The sequence below is a fragment of the Oryzias melastigma genome, linkage group LG17, assembly GCF_002922805.2.
Source record: "Oryzias melastigma strain HK-1 linkage group LG17, ASM292280v2, whole genome shotgun sequence".
NCBI classification, from domain to species: domain Eukaryota; kingdom Metazoa; phylum Chordata; class Actinopteri; order Beloniformes; family Adrianichthyidae; genus Oryzias; species Oryzias melastigma.
This window is the reverse complement of record NC_050528.1, coordinates 26117643-26123665: the sequence shown is the minus strand read 5'-3', so window position 1 is coordinate 26123665 and position 6023 is coordinate 26117643. Positions and strand designations below refer to the sequence as shown.

The window sequence follows — 6023 nt, the reverse complement described above, 5'->3', positions numbered from 1 at the left end:
TGAATGCTGTAAACTGAATGTGTCTGCTGAAGATGCTAGTGCTGATAGCTGATGATGTTGAAATTGATAGCTGAAAACGATGCTGCTGATAGCCAGCTAAAATATTACTTAAATGCGAAATTAGCCTAAGAAACTGAAAAGCAGCCTAAATTAGCCAAAATAGCTAGCATGCAGCTGAAATATTTGCTAAACCCCGAAATACCCTAAAAAATTGAAAAATCCTAAATTACCCAAAACAGCTAGCAGTAGCTGAAATGTTAGTTAAATGCTAAATTAGCCTAAAAAACCTTAAGATATCCCAAAATATTCCAAAAAGCTAGCGTAACGATATCATAACTTTCAACTTTACTACATTCTGACTCCATAAAATATAAAGTTACAACTAATCGACTATTGACTATTTAATAGTCGATTTACAATAGATCAAAATATGATCCATGTAGGTCTTTATCACAGCCCTTCAATTCCATTATAAAAAATCTTTGTAAAACAGATTGTTTACGCTCAGTGAAGCTGAATCTTACTCAAGCATTAAATCAGACGTTCCTCATGTGCAGGCGGCGATAAGAAATCGCTTCTCGCATGGCATTGCTTGTGAGAATCAGTGTAATTTCCTCTGAGCTATTTGTTGCTCCTAACCTCTCCCAGTTAGACTGGTGGGGATACTGTGCCAAGTTGATCTGGCACAAAGATGGAGGAATTTGAGTGAAAGTGGTCGCAAAAAAATGGTCCCGAAATATCCGCAAAAGCCTCCACTTTGCCTCTCACGTGGAACCTCAAATCTGTGCCGCACAACTCCCACAGTCAGAGGAAAAGTGAAGCTAACTCCTGACTGTCGGTGCCAGGCTTTATGCAACATGTTGTTCCCCCTCGAGACAAATATTGTAAATTGAGTCACCTCCTCCCTGGTGCCCTAAATCTTACTCATCCATCTCCCTTCCTTTAGTCACACGTACCATCGACTTATATGTTGTAAAAGGGTAGGTACGCAGCATGCGCAACCTCCTGGACCCAAACCAAGGTGTGTGTTTGAGGCAGGTCTCCGATGAATGAGATTAGCTGTGTTTCCCTCCTCACATGTGAGTTTAGGACTGCTTTCTGTCAGGGGGAGGCGGCGGGACTTATCTGCAGAACAAAAACAAGCTCAGACCTTATCAAGTGACTTAGCAACAGCACAGTTACCTCCATATTTGTGTGTTGCGTGCACACAAAAGAAGCAGGAGGAACACGGCCTCCTCTTGCATGCATGCGGCTTTTTCTTGTGGCCTGAATGCACCAAATATGAAAGGAGGGGTTCCCTGTTTCTGTTGGATGACGTGTCAAACGTATGGCTCGTCAGGCTAAGTCATGTTCTGGCACTGGAGGAAATCTTCTCCTTCATTTGCATGAAGAGTGTAGGAGAGCAATAAAAAGTAAAGGGGAGGGGAAAAAAAAAAAGACTGCAGCTCTACTTCGATGCCGGCTCAGCAAGAGCTATTTTTAGTTCCTGTGAAACAAAGACGAAGCATTGCCTTTCATGCTCTGCTTAATTCTGTTGTTTCACCTCCAAATGTTGTTATTCCTGAAGATTTTGGAGCACTCATTCTCTGATATTTACATGCAGTAAACTGAGAAGAAATGCAGTCAAAATTTAAGGAAAGCATCCGTACTGAGAAATGAGAAAAAAGCCTTGCCGTTCTTTTTGCTGAGGGTGTAGGGACTACAACATCATCATTATCTGCTGCTGAGTTCAGAGTCATTTTAATCTCACACACCAAACAGGAAGTGGAAAGACTGCAGCCAAGATCACATCAGGTCAGGCAGGAATAATCCCCATCTGGTCAGATTGTTGGGGAAATGACTCCTTAAACTATAAAAATCAAACAACAAATACTCATCTATTGATGCCAATGTGCACCAAAACCACTTCAACACCAAAATTACCTTAATTTAGCATCTATTTTGAGAACAAATTCAGGTGCCAAAGAGGCCAAAAAATAAAATGTACAATGAAACTTGGAAACTTTGTGGTTTACATTTGAAATTGAGAATCAGAAGACAGTTTGGGGGCATGACTATAGAGGAAAATCCCAGCTGTTATCGCAGCAGTGAAGCACTCAAAACAACAATCATATCTTTTACATGCCTAATCAATGAACAAGAAGTATTTGGTGACTGAATGCATTTACTAGTTTTGACTGATTAATTAAAACAAAAGCAAAAATCCAGATTGTCTGGAATCTACACGAAAAACACACCTATTATGTTTAAATTCTCCAAAAAATGGCAAAAATCATTAACGGATTAGAGAGGACTCACTTTTTGGGGTAACAGTGACACCTAGTGGCCACATTGAGTAAACTGTTTTCTTGTTTATTAAGATTCCTGCATGTTGAACATTTTTACCATGTGCTGGCAGATGCATTCCTGAATCATAAGCGCATAAAAAATAATCATACGCTGCTGAAAACATAGTAGTGGGGGCACTGAGTCAATCAGGGCTATTCATAGGATGAGTTATTGTGCTGGTTTCAAACAGGTCTGCATTGTACAGAGAACTCGTGTTACTGACACAGGTATGGCAGGCATGCCACTCACTTGGAAGAAGAGTTTAAATACGAGGTAGTCAGCTGCCGTCCTTTGCAGCTCATAGCTGGGCGGAGAGCCGCTGCTGACAGTTGCAGCACAAATTCTGGATTATTTTAACAACCCAACGACAAGAGGTAGGATCTCACACGTTGTATGTTTTGCCACGACTATTTGCGCTCAAGGGATACCAGTCCCTTAGAAAAACCAGGGATTTAGTGTCATTTAAAAGCGAGAAGAAGCTGTGACCGTAGATAACCCAGGCCATGTGCTCCCGGGGTCTGAACAGAAGGAAGACTCCAGAAGAATTTCAGCCTTTTACACTTCAGACATGTGACTGGGATTCAGCTGCAGGGCAAGGTTTGTTGCAACCCTGGAAATAAGATCATTAAAAACACTAAATGGTTCTCCATGAAAAAGTGCAATCTCTGTTGTTCTCATTGAGCTTGGCACCAAAGGGTAGCTTCGTTTGGCAGATGGGGGGGTGAGGGTGATGCGCTTCACCCCAAAACAGAGCCCTAGACTTACATTTAATGAGATCTCTGAGAAATCTTTCTTGGAGCCTTGGAGTTTTTGCAGAAGTGGGGGAAGGGTTAAGTGTCAGAACAAAATTTTCAGGCACAAACTTTTCCCCCTAACAATTTGAGTGTAAGGAGTTCTTCATTTATGTCTGGATAAGTTGCTGAATGGATGCAAAATTATATTTTGTTCGGGCTCCAGCGGACTCCAAGTTCAACAGGAAAATGTGAACAATATGTTCCCACTCTTGTCAGCAGTTCCTGATCTGGGGTTTTTCTTCAACTCCACAAAACTGTCACCCTGCAGTACTTCAGAGACACTGAGTGGCTCTGAGGTGATACTTCAAGGATTTTTGTGCAGAGAGAAAGCAAAAAAAGCATGTGATGCTATGTAAAGCGGTAAATCCCAAATGTAATTTCCAAGTTTTTGTGTGTGTTTTGACCTACAAGGTCAAGGTGAAGAATATCTGTACTCGTCAACACTGTGAGTCTTTAAAAAAAAAATATTTTTCCTGTGAAATTTCACCTGCAAAAAGGAACCGACACATGATCAGCTCTCACGCCCAGAGCGGGATTAAAACTTTTCTGTGTCCCAGGCAAACACCTCGTCAGGATCTTTCTACTTGCCAAAGTACTCTTTAAAGTCCAATTTTTGCGGTTTCCTGTGGACTCTTTTGGTCATTGGTCTATATTGTTAATGTCTACAAACAACAGCAAGGCCTGGTCTGCGGGGGAACTGCAAATGTTCGTCATCCTTGACACGCTAGCTAAACCTAGCTAGCGTGCCGCTAGCGGTCTACACCATGCATGCTGCGTGAAAACAAACCACTCAGTGGAAGCGAGGCTTAACTGAGTGAAAAGAGATTACCTGGACCGTACCGTACTTAGTCTATGCCAAAAGTGAGGTAGTAGCTGTATTTATATGATGTAAACTTAAAGACCCACTGCGAGGAAAATTCATTGTTTGTATGTTTTTAATATGTTCCTGTAGCATTTTTTTGATGATGAAGCACTTACATAAATACAATTAAGCTTAAAATGGCTTTTCTGAGTGTTTCTTTATTCTAATTGTTGGAAATCAGGAGTACACAAAAAATGCTGTTGAAAAAAGCTTGATGTGGAAGCTACAACAGCCGGCCACAGCCTCCCTGGTTCGCTTGATTCTGATGCATCCAATTGTAGACAAACAGATCCATATACGTCTATGCACAAGCGCCGGTTGGGATTTTGGGGCCCATGAAAATCGTTTTTACAGGGTCCTTATAACAGCTGCAATATTTTTTTATGCTGTTTCATGTACAATTATGCATTTTGATAGTAGTTTTCACTATTATTATCATCTTTATGAAAAAAATATCATGACAAATGACATGTACAGTAGGGGCGTTGGGGGGATATATGGGCCCCCCCTCAGTATGGGCCCCTAGAAGCCCCCCCCCCCTTTTTTTTTTTGGCTCCCCAACGTCTATGCTTCCCTTGTTCATGCTAGCATCTGGCTCCAAATTGTCCGGCATGGGTAGCTTCAATATTGCTCAACCATTTTTGTTGCACCTGCAATGTTATGTTGGGGGTGTGGGTGTAAGATGGAAAGAGTTTAAACATGGGGATAACGGGAAACGAGGGAAGGCTTACTCCCTAACAGTTCCACCCACAACTCTCAAATTTCTAATGAACTCCTGCTGCTTTACAGAAGCTACGTCCTAGAAAACAACACCGGTGACTTGATTTCGGTTAAAAAATTATATAATATTAATAATAATAATTAAAAGATCGCCGGGAACACGATGAAAATAGATCAAAAGATAATCAGAGTTTGAAGAATTTAGTCAGTTCATTTTCATGTACAAGGTCTATAATAGACTTGCTCTTTAACTTGAGTTCACTTAATAGAAAGTGTACTATTTTTGCTCAGAGAAATTGTCAAAAACAATCCAATTAAGTGATGGTAAACTACAAATAATCTTAAAATCGAATAAGATTAATTGATTTTTAAATATAATTAAGAAATCCTAAAAACTCACTAAACTATTAATTAATATTTTTCATATAAACGCATTACCTGTGAGTTATGATATAAGTCATTATTTTGAACTTCTGTTCTCAATATTCACTCAAATAATGAAACAAAAGAGAGTTAATACTAACTCCCATGATGCACCTGGCCCCCTTACCTAGCAGTGGGTGGAGTTTTGATTATGAATTTGCTCCTGGGTTTGACGCGGGAAATGTTTATCTGAGTGCCACGCGGTCTGTAACAATGCACTTAATGATTTGATTCCGATCAAACTAAAGTAAAATAGTTTCATAAATCTTTTAAAAATAAACTTTGCTCAAACCATTCTGAGAGGCCAGCACACACGAGCGGCCCGTCTGAAACGCGCGTGTCCATCTTTAGCTGAAATCAATCCAGCTATGTGTGGAACTCGTGGCACCGAAGCGACGATCGGGGCTGCTTAGTGAAAGGCCGCTTTATAGTGGAGCGCGGATCCGAAAATCAACGTGTGACTCGCGTGGAAATCCACACGAAGTGTTTCCGCAGAGAACATTCTCGATTTCCCTCAGATGACACAGCGGGATGTCCTCTCAGCAGCCTCTCCCCTCAGCAGCTGGGAATGCGGGAGAACCAGGAAATGACTCATCTGAAAGGCACGCGCTGCTCAGTTTCCTCACTACTCAAAGAACTCATCAATGCTTCTAAAAGAATAACTTAAAATGTACTGTGGCCTACTGGGTTAGAGTGAGGCCTCGTACAATCATAGAGAAGACGGCGAAGGACTACTTTATGTTTTCCACACTCACAAATACATTTTTAATCATGTTAAACAGATGTTTAATCTTTAATGACTGAATTAAATATTTGAGTTTCTTCTGGTCATCCAAGAAGCGGGACCCCCAAAAATGTGAGGTCTATCAGCAATATCAAAAACTTTTACAAATTGA

The 6023-nt window shown here is 40.8% G+C and overlaps 1 protein-coding gene across 2 annotated transcripts in view; it reads left to right on the top strand.

The window, feature by feature from the left end:
• Positions 1–2580: 2580 nt before the first annotated feature.
• LOC112147413 (calcium-activated potassium channel subunit beta-2) overlaps positions 2581–6023 on the top strand; it is an 11200-nt gene continuing 7757 nt past the window's right edge. For both annotated transcript variants that reach the window (XM_024273778.2, XM_024273776.2), the window contains exon 1: positions 2581–2702. The gene's annotated coding sequence lies outside the window, so the exon portion shown is untranslated. The remainder of the gene's footprint in view (positions 2703–6023) is intronic.